At 41.1% G+C, this 13,500-nt stretch overlaps 16 non-coding genes across 16 annotated transcripts; 5 read left to right on the top strand and 11 right to left on the bottom strand.

Annotated features, from left to right (window-relative positions):
- Window positions 1-53: 53 nt before the first annotated feature.
- Window positions 54-135, bottom strand: TRNAS-GCU (transfer RNA serine (anticodon GCU)). Its single transcript has one exon. It is a non-coding gene; the product is annotated as a tRNA-Ser (tRNA).
- Window positions 136-547: 412 nt separating this feature from the next.
- TRNAI-UAU (transfer RNA isoleucine (anticodon UAU)) lies at window positions 548-642 on the top strand. Its single transcript has 2 exons — window positions 548-585; window positions 607-642. It is a non-coding gene; the product is annotated as a tRNA-Ile (tRNA).
- A 1,174-nt stretch (window positions 643-1,816) lies between these two features.
- Window positions 1,817-1,888, bottom strand: TRNAT-UGU (transfer RNA threonine (anticodon UGU)). Its single transcript has one exon. It is a non-coding gene; the product is annotated as a tRNA-Thr (tRNA).
- A 589-nt stretch (window positions 1,889-2,477) lies between these two features.
- On the bottom strand, window positions 2,478-2,559 carry TRNAS-GCU (transfer RNA serine (anticodon GCU)). Its single transcript has one exon. It is a non-coding gene; the product is annotated as a tRNA-Ser (tRNA).
- Window positions 2,560-4,240: 1,681 nt separating this feature from the next.
- TRNAT-UGU (transfer RNA threonine (anticodon UGU)) lies at window positions 4,241-4,312 on the bottom strand. The gene has a single exon. It is a non-coding gene; the product is annotated as a tRNA-Thr (tRNA).
- A 589-nt stretch (window positions 4,313-4,901) lies between these two features.
- TRNAS-GCU (transfer RNA serine (anticodon GCU)) lies at window positions 4,902-4,983 on the bottom strand. The gene has a single exon. It is a non-coding gene; the product is annotated as a tRNA-Ser (tRNA).
- A 412-nt stretch (window positions 4,984-5,395) lies between these two features.
- TRNAI-UAU (transfer RNA isoleucine (anticodon UAU)) lies at window positions 5,396-5,490 on the top strand. The gene is made up of 2 exons: window positions 5,396-5,433; window positions 5,455-5,490. It is a non-coding gene; the product is annotated as a tRNA-Ile (tRNA).
- Window positions 5,491-6,664: 1,174 nt separating this feature from the next.
- On the bottom strand, window positions 6,665-6,736 carry TRNAT-UGU (transfer RNA threonine (anticodon UGU)). The gene has a single exon. It is a non-coding gene; the product is annotated as a tRNA-Thr (tRNA).
- A 589-nt stretch (window positions 6,737-7,325) lies between these two features.
- Window positions 7,326-7,407, bottom strand: TRNAS-GCU (transfer RNA serine (anticodon GCU)). The gene has a single exon. It is a non-coding gene; the product is annotated as a tRNA-Ser (tRNA).
- A 412-nt stretch (window positions 7,408-7,819) lies between these two features.
- Window positions 7,820-7,914, top strand: TRNAI-UAU (transfer RNA isoleucine (anticodon UAU)). The gene is made up of 2 exons: window positions 7,820-7,857; window positions 7,879-7,914. It is a non-coding gene; the product is annotated as a tRNA-Ile (tRNA).
- Window positions 7,915-9,088: 1,174 nt separating this feature from the next.
- Window positions 9,089-9,160, bottom strand: TRNAT-UGU (transfer RNA threonine (anticodon UGU)). The gene has a single exon. It is a non-coding gene; the product is annotated as a tRNA-Thr (tRNA).
- A 589-nt stretch (window positions 9,161-9,749) lies between these two features.
- TRNAS-GCU (transfer RNA serine (anticodon GCU)) lies at window positions 9,750-9,831 on the bottom strand. The gene has a single exon. It is a non-coding gene; the product is annotated as a tRNA-Ser (tRNA).
- A 412-nt stretch (window positions 9,832-10,243) lies between these two features.
- TRNAI-UAU (transfer RNA isoleucine (anticodon UAU)) lies at window positions 10,244-10,338 on the top strand. The gene is made up of 2 exons: window positions 10,244-10,281; window positions 10,303-10,338. It is a non-coding gene; the product is annotated as a tRNA-Ile (tRNA).
- A 1,174-nt stretch (window positions 10,339-11,512) lies between these two features.
- On the bottom strand, window positions 11,513-11,584 carry TRNAT-UGU (transfer RNA threonine (anticodon UGU)). Its single transcript has one exon. It is a non-coding gene; the product is annotated as a tRNA-Thr (tRNA).
- Window positions 11,585-12,173: 589 nt separating this feature from the next.
- On the bottom strand, window positions 12,174-12,255 carry TRNAS-GCU (transfer RNA serine (anticodon GCU)). The gene has a single exon. It is a non-coding gene; the product is annotated as a tRNA-Ser (tRNA).
- Window positions 12,256-12,666: 411 nt separating this feature from the next.
- On the top strand, window positions 12,667-12,761 carry TRNAI-UAU (transfer RNA isoleucine (anticodon UAU)). The gene is made up of 2 exons: window positions 12,667-12,704; window positions 12,726-12,761. It is a non-coding gene; the product is annotated as a tRNA-Ile (tRNA).
- Window positions 12,762-13,500: the final 739 nt, after the last annotated feature.

Below are 13,500 nucleotides of genomic sequence, written 5' to 3'. Positions count from 1 at the left end.
TGTAATTATACTACAAGAAATGCTGGCCATCAAAAGAGACTCTGAAGGCTTTCCGACGAAGGTGGGATTCGAACCCACGCGTGCAGAGCACAATGGATTAGCAGTCCATCGCCTTAACCACTCGGCCACCTCGTCTGCCCTACAGCCCCATCTGAAACCTTGCTTCACAAAAGGTACTGAAGTGTCAATATACTGTACCTAAAAAAGAAAAAAACAGCTGAGGCAAGATCTCACATTCCACGTCTTCCCCCAATCAGGGACCTACATTTCATTTTTGGGAAATTCTTACTATGTGCTAATTACAAATATTCATAAGATTCCCCTAGACTTTGTCAGAACTGTCAAGATATAATTCTATGGGGTTTTGAATTGACAGAGCATATGTTATAGGACAATTATAGAATCTATTCCGTTTGGACTGTATTTTTAATAGTCATGATAACATGCTAGCATGTGAGTCGATTTTGCACAGTGAATGATGGAGCAGTGTCTGTCATCTACTTGGTCAGCTGTAGATGGCTCACCTGGGGAGATGTGAAAAGAGAGAGCTCCAGTGGCGCAATCGGTTAGCGCGCGGTACTTATACAGCAGTACTTGCACTGAGCCATGCTGAGGTTGTGAGTTCGAGCCTCACCTGGAGCAGCCGTGTTGTTTTTCATAAACCATTTCACAAAAAGTAAAGTTTAAACTCAGAGTATGGACGGCCCTTGCTAGAGAGTCTTTACTTCTTATAGGATCTACGTGTCCTACTCCTCTGGGTGCCAAATATCACATATCCTCCGCGATGCTCAGTTTAAACATTCCATGATGTGCCATCTTGCATTTCATGCAAACACCACATCAGTGCATTTAAAAATACATTTGTAGAATAATAAATATGATGAAAACAGTGTTCTCACATGATAACCATAAACTGAAGAGCTGCAAAAAATGCTGTATCAGCTACTTACAATAAAAGGTGACTCGAAAAAACTAGCAAAAGAAGAGCATCATCATATTAAAGGTTCTATTCACCATCTTGAGTTGCACCATAGCAGCTTATGGTGCTTTTCTGCTCAGAGTGTGCCTCCAATCCCACATTCATTTTTAATTTCTTTGCAGTTTAAAAAACAACAATTACTGCTCGAAGTTCACTTTTCAAAACCATTCAACCTATTAAATGTATTTCTCTAACCTATGAATGTGGTCCATGTTCACTTTTCCTCATCTTCATCTCGATACTCCTTTCCCAGAAACCAGGTTCACTTCTTCATTCATCCCACCCATCCAAAGTCACCAAATCTTTGAAGCAAGTCTGCCTATTCTCCCTTTCTCTCTATGTACAAGATACCTTGTATCATTTGAATGGACAGCAGGAGAGAAGGATATTTATGGTGAGTGGGGGTGGGGTTTTGAGGAGTAACCTCATTTGCCTAAGAGCCGGGGTATCTGGGAAAAAAAGTATTTTATGGGGGAAGACTTTCACATCTCCTTGGTGAAATTTGTAGGGCCTTATAACATCCTTTCTGTGGATGCAGATTCAGTCGGAACAGAGGTCCTAGTCCTCGCTCTGCCTTTCAAAGGAACTGTAAATATGCATGGCTTATTTGGCTTTGCCCGGCAGGGCTTGCCCGCCAGGGTGAGAATGGCGTTTGTCAGGCGTTCGTCAGGCGATCGGAAGGGGTGAGGCAATAATTTATAATTCAATGATCTTCATGATATTTTCTTGATAATATGAAAGCAGGAAAGGGAAGCTTGGCAATAAGCAATCCTAAAGCAAGGTGTGACTCCAGGGAAGAATGACTTGAAAACAACATACAGAAAGACTCATGTAAAAAGGCCCTGATGAGGCTTGAACTCATGACCCCTGGTTTACAAGACCAGTGCTCTGCCACTGAGCTACAAGGCCAGTCTGTACGCAGGATGTAAATTGCAACATGTATTCTTACTGAGGTATGAATATATCTATGATTTTGAGACTCTGTATGGAAACGTAGTTGCATATGAATGTCCACGTGCGCGCACACATTGAAGACCATGCTTAAGGCACTTTTTTTGGAAGTATGAAAAACTACATTTTCATATGAGAAAATAAGAGTTTTCGCATTCAAGACCATACCGATAGCTCTAGTTAGTATGTCTGCAATCAGTGACATATAGAGAACCCACTTATTAGAAGTGATCTGTCTCTGTGGGGCAGACATATGTTAACAGTCATTCATTTGAGACGGCCTAAACTTTAGGAGTAAGAGCTGCTTTCTTATCAATCTATTTATCCGAACTGGTTAATAAGCCAGGAGTGAGTGAAAGGCAATCCTCTGGAAACTCCATGAAAGATCTAATTTCTATTACGCACAAAATACTTCACTTTATTTGACATATTTGTTAAAATGGAACAGTCAGATGATCCCATCTAGCGGATCCTGGCTCTGTCTTGAAAGAGAGTGTAATTATACTACAAGAAATGCTGGCCATCAAAAGAGACTCTGATGGCTTTCCGACGAAGGTGGGATTCGAACCCACGCGTGCAGAGCACAATGGATTAGCAGTCCATCGCCTTAACCACTCGGCCACCTCGTCTGCCCTACAGCCCCATCTGAAACCTTGCTTCACAAAAGGTACTGAAGTGTCAATATACTGTACCTAAAAAAGAAAAAAACAGCTGAGGCAAGATCTCACATTCCACGTCTTCCCCCAATCAGGGACCTACATTTCATTTTTGGGAAATTCTTACTATGTGCTAATTACAAATATTCATAAGATTCCCCTAGACTTTGTCAGAACTGTCAAGATATAATTCTATGGGGTTTTGAATTGACAGAGCATATGTTATAGGACAATTATAGAATCTATTCCGTTTGGACTGTATTTTTAATAGTCATGATAACATGCTAGCATGTGAGTCGATCTTGCACAGTGAATGATGGAGCAGTGTCTGTCATCTACTTGGTCAGCTGTAGATGGCTCACCTGGGGAGATGTGAAAAGAGAGAGCTCCATTGGCGCAATCGGTTAGCGTGCGGTACTTATACAGCAGTACTTGCACTGAGCCATGCCGAGGTTGTGAGTTCGAGCCTCACCTGGAGCAGCCGTGTTGTTTTTCATAAACCATTTCACAAAAAGTAAAGTTTAAACTCAGAGTATGGACGGCCCTTGCTAGAGAGTCTTTACTTCTTATAGGATCTACGTGTCCTACTCCTCTGGGTGCCAAATATCACATATCCTCCGCGATGCTCAGTTTAAACATTCCATGATGTGCCATCTTGCATTTCATGCAAACACCACATCAGTGCATTTAAAAATACATTTGTAGAATAATAAATATGATGAAAACAGTGTTCTCACATGATAACCATAAACTGAAGAGCTTCAAAAAATGCTGTATCAGCTACTTACAATAAAAGGTGACTCGAAAAAACTAGCAAAAGAAGAGCATCATCATATTAAAGGTTCTATTCACCATCTTGAGTTGCACCATAGCAGCTTATGGTGCTTTTCTGCTCAGAGTGTGCCTCCAATCCCACATTCATTTTTAATTTCTTTGCAGTTTAAAAAACAACAATTACTGCTCGAAGTTCACTTTTCAAAACCATTCAACCTATTAAATGTATTTCTCTAACCTATGAATGTGGTCCATGTTCACTTTTCCTCATCTTCATCTCGATACTCCTTTCCCAGAAACCAGGTTCACTTCTTCATTCATCCCACCCATCCAAAGTCACCAAATCTTTGAAGCAAGTCTGCCTATTCTCCCTTTCTCTCTATGTACAAGATACCTTGTATCATTTGAATGGACAGCAGGAGAGAAGGATATTTATGGTGAGTGGGGGTGGGGTTTTGAGGAGTAACCTCATTTGCCTAAGAGCCGGGGTATCTGGGAAAAAAAGTATTTTATGGGGGAAGACTTTCACATCTCCTTGGTGAAATTTGTAGGGCCTTATAACATCCTTTCTGTGGATGCAGATTCAGTCGGAACAGAGGTCCTAGTCCTCGCTCTGCCTTTCAAAGGAACTGTAAATATGCATGGCTTATTTGGCTTTGCCCGGCAGGGCTTGCCCGCCAGGGTGAGAATGGCGTTTGTCAGGCGTTCGTCAGGCGATCGGAAGGGGTGAGGCAATAATTTATAATTCAATGATCTTCATGATATTTTCTTGATAATATGAAAGCAGGAAAGGGAAGCTTGGCAATAAGCAATCCTAAAGCAAGGTGTGACTCCAGGGAAGAATGACTTGAAAACAACATACAGAAAGACTCATGTAAAAAGGCCCTGATGAGGCTTGAACTCATGACCCCTGGTTTACAAGACCAGTGCTCTGCCACTGAGCTACAAGGCCAGTCTGCACGCAGGATGTAAATTGCAACATGTATTCTTACTGAGGTATGAATAGATCTATGATTTTGAGACTCTGTATGGAAACGTAGTTGCATATGAATGTCCACGTGCGCGCACACATTGAAGACCATGCTTAAGGCACTTTTTTTGGAAGTATGAAAAACTACATTTTCATATGAGAAAATAAGAGTTTTCGCATTCAAGACCATACCGATAGCTCTAGTTAGTATGTCTGCAATCAGTGACATATAGAGAACCCACTTATTAGAAGTGATCTGTCTCTGTGGGGCAGACATATGTTAACAGTCATTCATTTGAGACGGCCTAAACTTTAGGAGTAAGAGCTGCTTTCTTATCAATCTATTTATCCAAACTGGTTAATAAGCCAGGAGTGAGTGAAAGGCAATCCTCTGGAAACTCCATGAAAGATCTAATTTCTATTACGCACAAAATACTTCACTTTATTTGACATATTTGTTAAAATGGAACAGTCAGATGATCCCATCTAGCGGATCCTGGCTCTGTCTTGAAAGAGAGTGTAATTATACTACAAGAAATGCTGGCCATCAAAAGAGACTCTGATGGCTTTCCGACGAAGGTGGGATTCGAACCCACGCGTGCAGAGCACAATGGATTAGCAGTCCATCGCCTTAACCACTCGGCCACCTCGTCTGCCCTACAGCCCCATCTGAAACCTTGCTTCACAAAAGGTACTGAAGTGTCAATATACTGTACCTAAAAAAGAAAAAAACAGCTGAGGCAAGATCTCACATTCCACGTCTTCCCCCAATCAGGGACCTACATTTCATTTTTGGGAAATTCTTACTATGTGCTAATTACAAATATTCATAAGATTCCCCTAGACTTTGTCAGAACTGTCAAGATATAATTCTATGGGGTTTTGAATTGACAGAGCATATGTTATAGGACAATTATAGAATCTATTCCGTTTGGACTGTATTTTTAATAGTCATGATAACATGCTAGCATGTGAGTCGATTTTGCACAGTGAATGATGGAGCAGTGTCTGTCATCTACTTGGTCAGCTGTAGATGGCTCACCTGGGGAGATGTGAAAAGAGAGAGCTCCAGTGGCGCAATCGGTTAGCGCGCGGTACTTATACAGCAGTACTTGCACTGAGCCATGCTGAGGTTGTGAGTTCGAGCCTCACCTGGAGCAGCCGTGTTGTTTTTCATAAACCATTTCACAAAAAGTAAAGTTTAAACTCAGAGTATGGACGGCCCTTGCTAGAGAGTCTTTACTTCTTATAGGATCTACGTGTCCTACTCCTCTGGGTGCCAAATATCACATATCGTCCGCGATGCTCAGTTTAAACATTCCATGATGTGCCATCTTGCATTTCATGCAAACACCACATCAGTGCATTTAAAAATACATTTGTAGAATAATAAATATGATGAAAACAGTGTTCTCACATGATAACCATAAACTAAAGAGCTGCAAAAAATGCTGTATCAGCTACTTACAATAAAAGGTGACTCGAAAAAACTAGCAAAAGAAGAGCATCATCATATTAAAGGTTCTATTCACCATCTTGAGTTGCACCATAGCAGCTTATGGTGCTTTTCTGCTCAGAGTGTGCCTCCAATCCCACATTCATTTTTAATTTCTTTGCAGTTTAAAAAACAACAATTACTGCTCGAAGTTCACTTTTCAAAACCATTCAACCTATTAAATGTATTTCTCTAACCTATGAATGTGGTCCATGTTCACTTTTCCTCATCTTCATCTCGATACTCCTTTCCCAGAAACCAGGTTCACTTCTTCATTCATCCCACCCATCCAAAGTCACCAAATCTTTGAAGCAAGTCTGCCTATTCTCCCTTTCTCTCTATGTACAAGATACCTTGTATCATTTGAATGGACAGCAGGAGAGAAGGATATTTATGGTGAGTGGGGGTGGGGTTTTGAGGAGTAACCTCATTTGCCTAAGAGCCGGGGTATCTGGGAAAAAAAGTATTTTATGGGGGAAGACTTTCACATCTCCTTGGTGAAATTTGTAGGGCCTTATAACATCCTTTCTGTGGATGCAGATTCAGTCGGAACAGAGGTCCTAGTCCTCGCTCTGCCTTTCAAAGGAACTGTAAATATGCATGGCTTATTTGGCTTTGCCCGGCAGGGCTTGCCCGCCAGGGTGAGAATGGCGTTTGTCAGGCGTTCGTCAGGCGATCGGAAGGGGTGAGGCAATAATTTATAATTCAATGATCTTCATGATATTTTCTTGATAATATGAAAGCAGGAAAGGGAAGCTTGGCAATAAGCAATCCTAAAGCAAGGTGTGACTCCAGGGAAGAATGACTTGAAAACAACATACAGAAAGACTCATGTAAAAAGGCCCTGATGAGGCTTGAACTCATGACCCCTGGTTTACAAGACCAGTGCTCTGCCACTGAGCTACAAGGCCAGTCTGCACGCAGGATGTAAATTGCAACATGTATTCTTACTGAGGTATGAATAGATCTATGATTTTGAGACTCTGTATGGAAACGTAGTTGCATATGAATGTCCACGTGCGCGCACACATTGAAGACCATGCTTAAGGCACTTTTTTTGGAAGTATGAAAAACTACATTTTCATATGAGAAAATAAGAGTTTTCGCATTCAAGACCATACCGATAGCTCTAGTTAGTATGTCTGCAATCAGTGACATATAGAGAACCCACTTATTAGAAGTGATCTGTCTCTGTGGGGCAGACATATGTTAACAGTCATTCATTTGAGACGGCCTAAACTTTAGGAGTAAGAGCTGCTTTCTTATCAATCTATTTATCCAAACTGGTTAATAAGCCAGGAGTGAGTGAAAGGCAATCCTCTGGAAACTCCATGAAAGATCTAATTTCTATTACGCACAAAATACTTCACTTTATTTGACATATTTGTTAAAATGGAACAGTCAGATGATCCCATCTAGCGGATCCTGGCTCTGTCTTGAAAGAGAGTGTAATTATACTACAAGAAATGCTGGCCATCAAAAGAGACTCTGATGGCTTTCCGACGAAGGTGGGATTCGAACCCACGCGTGCAGAGCACAATGGATTAGCAGTCCATCGCCTTAACCACTCGGCCACCTCGTCTGCCCTACAGCCCCATCTGAAACCTTGCTTCACAAAAGGTACTGAAGTGTCAATATACTGTACCTAAAAAAGAAAAAAACAGCTGAGGCAAGATCTCACATTCCACGTCTTCCCCCAATCAGGGACCTACATTTCATTTTTGGGAAATTCTTACTATGTGCTAATTACAAATATTCATAAGATTCCCCTAGACTTTGTCAGAACTGTCAAGATATAATTCTATGGGGTTTTGAATTGACAGAGCATATGTTATAGGACAATTATAGAATCTATTCCGTTTGGACTGTATTTTTAATAGTCATGATAACATGCTAGCATGTGAGTCGATTTTGCACAGTGAATGATGGAGCAGTGTCTGTCATCTACTTGGTCAGCTGTAGATGGCTCACCTGGGGAGATGTGAAAAGAGAGAGCTCCAGTGGCGCAATCGGTTAGCGCGCGGTACTTATACAGCAGTACTTGCACTGAGCCATGCTGAGGTTGTGAGTTCGAGCCTCACCTGGAGCAGCCGTGTTGTTTTTCATAAACCATTTCACAAAAAGTAAAGTTTAAACTCAGAGTATGGACGGCCCTTGCTAGAGAGTCTTTACTTCTTATAGGATCTACGTGTCCTACTCCTCTGGGTGCCAAATATCACATATCGTCCGCGATGCTCAGTTTAAACATTCCATGATGTGCCATCTTGCATTTCATGCAAACACCACATCAGTGCATTTAAAAATACATTTGTAGAATAATAAATATGATGAAAACAGTGTTCTCACATGATAACCATAAACTAAAGAGCTGCAAAAAATGCTGTATCAGCTACTTACAATAAAAGGTGACTCGAAAAAACTAGCAAAAGAAGAGCATCATCATATTAAAGGTTCTATTCACCATCTTGAGTTGCACCATAGCAGCTTATGGTGCTTTTCTGCTCAGAGTGTGCCTCCAATCCCACATTCATTTTTAATTTCTTTGCAGTTTAAAAAACAACAATTACTGCTCGAAGTTCACTTTTCAAAACCATTCAACCTATTAAATGTATTTCTCTAACCTATGAATGTGGTCCATGTTCACTTTTCCTCATCTTCATCTCGATACTCCTTTCCCAGAAACCAGGTTCACTTCTTCATTCATCCCACCCATCCAAAGTCACCAAATCTTTGAAGCAAGTCTGCCTATTCTCCCTTTCTCTCTATGTACAAGATACCTTGTATCATTTGAATGGACAGCAGGAGAGAAGGATATTTATGGTGAGTGGGGGTGGGGTTTTGAGGAGTAACCTCATTTGCCTAAGAGCCGGGGTATCTGGGAAAAAAAGTATTTTATGGGGGAAGACTTTCACATCTCCTTGGTGAAATTTGTAGGGCCTTATAACATCCTTTCTGTGGATGCAGATTCAGTCGGAACAGAGGTCCTAGTCCTCGCTCTGCCTTTCAAAGGAACTGTAAATATGCATGGCTTATTTGGCTTTGCCCGGCAGGGCTTGCCCGCCAGGGTGAGAATGGCGTTTGTCAGGCGTTCGTCAGGCGATCGGAAGGGGTGAGGCAATAATTTATAATTCAATGATCTTCATGATATTTTCTTGATAATATGAAAGCAGGAAAGGGAAGCTTGGCAATAAGCAATCCTAAAGCAAGGTGTGACTCCAGGGAAGAATGACTTGAAAACAACATACAGAAAGACTCATGTAAAAAGGCCCTGATGAGGCTTGAACTCATGACCCCTGGTTTACAAGACCAGTGCTCTGCCACTGAGCTACAAGGCCAGTCTGTACGCAGGATGTAAATTGCAACATGTATTCTTACTGAGGTATGAATATATCTATGATTTTGAGACTCTGTATGGAAACGTAGTTGCATATGAATGTCCACGTGCGCGCACACATTGAAGACCATGCTTAAGGCACTTTTTTTGGAAGTATGAAAAACTACATTTTCATATGAGAAAATAAGAGTTTTCGCATTCAAGACCATACCGATAGCTCTAGTTAGTATGTCTGCAATCAGTGACATATAGAGAACCCACTTATTAGAAGTGATCTGTCTCTGTGGGGCAGACATATGTTAACAGTCATTCATTTGAGACGGCCTAAACTTTAGGAGTAAGAGCTGCTTTCTTATCAATCTATTTATCCGAACTGGTTAATAAGCCAGGAGTGAGTGAAAGGCAATCCTCTGGAAACTCCATGAAAGATCTAATTTCTATTACGCACAAAATACTTCACTTTATTTGACATATTTGTTAAAATGGAACAGTCAGATGATCCCATCTAGCGGATCCTGGCTCTGTCTTGAAAGAGAGTGTAATTATACTACAAGAAATGCTGGCCATCAAAAGAGACTCTGATGGCTTTCCGACGAAGGTGGGATTCGAACCCACGCGTGCAGAGCACAATGGATTAGCAGTCCATCGCCTTAACCACTCGGCCACCTCGTCTGCCCTACAGCCCCATCTGAAACCTTGCTTCACAAAAGGTACTGAAGTGTCAATATACTGTACCTAAAAAAGAAAAAAACAGCTGAGGCAAGATCTCACATTCCACGTCTTCCCCCAATCAGGGACCTACATTTCATTTTTGGGAAATTCTTACTATGTGCTAATTACAAATATTCATAAGATTCCCCTAGACTTTGTCAGAACTGTCAAGATATAATTCTATGGGGTTTTGAATTGACAGAGCATATGTTATAGGACAATTATAGAATCTATTCCGTTTGGACTGTATTTTTAATAGTCATGATAACATGCTAGCATGTGAGTCGATCTTGCACAGTGAATGATGGAGCAGTGTCTGTCATCTACTTGGTCAGCTGTAGATGGCTCACCTGGGGAGATGTGAAAAGAGAGAGCTCCAGTGGCGCAATAGGTTAGCGCGCGGTACTTATACAGCAGTACTTGCACTGAGCCATGCCGAGGTTGTGAGTTCAAGCCTCACCTGGAGCAGCCGTGTTGTTTTTCATAAACCATTTCACAAAAAGTAAAGTTTAAACTCAGAGTATGGACGGCCCTTGCTAGAGAGTCTTTACTTCTTATAGGATCTACGTGTCCTACTCCTCTGGGTGCCAAATATCACATATCCTCCGCGATGCTCAGTTTAAACATTCCATGATGTGCCATCTTGCATTTCATGCAAACACCACATCAGTGCATTTAAAAATACATTTGTAGAATAATAAATATGATGAAAACAGTGTTCTCACATGATAACCATAAACTGAAGAGCTGCAAAAAATGCTGTATCAGCTACTTACAATAAAAGGTGACTCGAAAAAACTAGCAAAAGAAGAGCATCATCATATTAAAGGTTCTATTCACCATCTTGAGTTGCACCATAGCAGCTTATGGTGCTTTTCTGCTCAGAGTGTGCCTCCAATCCCACATTCATTTTTAATTTCTTTGCAGTTTAAAACACAACAATTACTGCTCGAAGTTCACTTTTCAAAACCATTCAACCTATTAAATGTATTTCTCTAACCTATGAATGTGGTCCATGTTCACTTTTCCTCATCTTCATCTCGATACTCCTTTCCCAGAAACCAGGTTCACTTCTTCATTCAACCCACCCATCCAAAGTCACCAAATCTTTGAAGCAAGTCTGCCTATTCTCCCTTTCTCTCTATGTACAAGATACCTTGTATCATTTGAATGGACAGCAGGAGAGAAGGATATTTATGGTGAGTGGGGGTGGGGTTTTGAGGAGTAACCTCATTTGCCTAAGAGCCGGGGTATCTGGGAAAAAAAGTATTTTATGGGGGAAGACTTTCACATCTCCTTGGTGAAATTTGTAGGGCCTTATAACATCCTTTCTGTGGATGCAGATTCAGTCGGAACAGAGGTCCTAGTCCTCGCTCTGCCTTTCAAAGGAACTGTAAATATGCATGGCTTATTTGGCTTTGCCCGGCAGGGCTTGCCCGCCAGGGTGAGAATGGCGTTTGTCAGGCGTTCGTCAGGCGATCGGAAGGGGTGAGGCAATAATTTATAATTCAATGATCTTCATGATATTTTCTTGATAATATGAAAGCAGGAAAGGGAAGCTTGGCAATAAGCAATCCTAAAGCAAGGTGTGACTCCAGGGAAGAATGACTTGAAAACAACATACAGAAAGACTCATGTAAAAAGGCCCTGATGAGGCTTGAACTCATGACCCCTGGTTTACAAGACCAGTGCTCTGCCACTGAGCTACAAGGCCAGTCTGCACGCAGGATGTAAATTGCAACATGTATTCTTACTGAGGTATGAATAGATCTATGATTTTGAGACTCTGTATGGAAACGTAGTTGCATATGAATGTCCACGTGCGCGCACACATTGAAGACCATGCTTAAGGCACTTTTTTTGGAAGTATGAAAAACTACATTTTCATATGAGAAAATAAGAGTTTTCGCATTCAAGACCATACCGATAGCTCTAGTTAGTATGTCTGCAATCAGTGACATATAGAGAACCCACTTATTAGAAGTGATCTGTCTCTGTGGGGCAGACATATGTTAACAGTCATTCATTTGAGACGGCCTAAACTTTAGGAGTAAGAGCTGCTTTCTTATCAATCTATTTATCCAAACTGGTTAATAAGCCAGGAGTGAGTGAAAGGCAATCCTCTGGAAACTCCATGAAAGATCTAATTTCTATTACGCACAAAATACTTCACTTTATTTGACATATTTGTTAAAATGGAACAGTCAGATGATCCCATCTAGCGGATCCTGGCTCTGTCTTGAAAGAGAGTGTAATTATACTACAAGAAATGCTGGCCATCAAAAGAGACTCTGATGGCTTTCCGACGAAGGTGGGATTCGAACCCACGCGTGCAGAGCACAATGGATTAGCAGTCCATCGCCTTAACCACTCGGCCACCTCGTCTGCCCCACAGCCCCATCTGAAACCTTGCTTAACAAAAGGTACTGAAGTGTCAATATACTGTACCTAAAAAAGAAAAAAACAGCTGAGGCAAGATCTCACATTCCACGTCTTCCCCCATCAGGGACCTACATTTCATTTTTGGGAAATTCTTACTATGTGCTAATTACAAATATTCATAAGATTCCCCTAGACTTTGTCAGAACTGTCAAGATATAATTCTATGGGGTTTTGAATAGACAGAGCATATGTTATAGGACAATTATAGAATCTATTCCGTTTGGACTGTATTTTTAATAGTCATGATAACATGCTAGCATGTGAGTCGATCTTGCACAGTGAATGATGGAGCAGTGTCTGTCATCTACTTGGTCAGCTGTAGATGGCTCACCTGGGGAGATGTGAAAAGAGAGAGCTCCAGTGGCGCAATCGGTTAGCGCGCGGTACTTATACAGCAGTACTTGCACTGAGCCATGCCGAGGTTGTGAGTTCGAGCCTCACCTGGAGCAGCCGTGTTGTTTTTCATAAACCATTTCACAAAAAGTAAAGTTTAAACTCAGAGTATGGACGGCCCTTGCTAGAGAGTCTTTACTTCTTATAGGATCTACGTGTCCTACTCCTCTGGGTGCCAAATATCACATATCCTCCGCGATGCTCAGTGTAAACATTCCATGATGTGCCATCTTGCATTTCATGCAAACACCACATCAGTGCATTTAAAAATACATTTGTAGAATAATAAATATGATGAAAACAGTGTTCTCACATGATAACCATAAACTGAAGAGCTGCAAAAAATGCTGTATCAGCTACTTACAATAAAAGGTGACTCGAAAAAACTAGCAAAAGAAGAGCATCATCATATTAAAGGTTCTATTCACCATCTTGAGTTGCACCATAGCAGCTTATGGTGCTTTTCTGCTCAGAGTGTGCCTCCAATCCCACATTCATTTTTAATTTCTTTGCAGTTTAAAAAACAACAATTACTGCTCGAAGTTCACTTTTCAAAACCATTCAACCTATTAAATGTATTTCTCTAACCTATGAATGTGGTCCATGTTCACTTTTCCTCATCTTCATCTCGATACTCCTTTCCCAGAAACCAGGTTCACTTCTTCATTCAACCCACCCATCCAAAGTCACCAAATCTTTGAAGCAAGTCTGCCTATTCTCCCTTTCTCTCTATGTACAAGATACCTTGTATCATTTGAATGGACAGCAGGAGAGAAGGATATTTATGGTGAGTGG

This window comes from Triturus cristatus, chromosome 12, assembly GCF_964204655.1.
Source record: "Triturus cristatus chromosome 12, aTriCri1.1, whole genome shotgun sequence".
Taxonomy (NCBI): Eukaryota; Metazoa; Chordata; class Amphibia; order Caudata; family Salamandridae; genus Triturus; species Triturus cristatus.
Note: the sequence above shows the minus strand (reverse complement) of the source record. Positions and strands in the feature narration are given on the sequence as shown.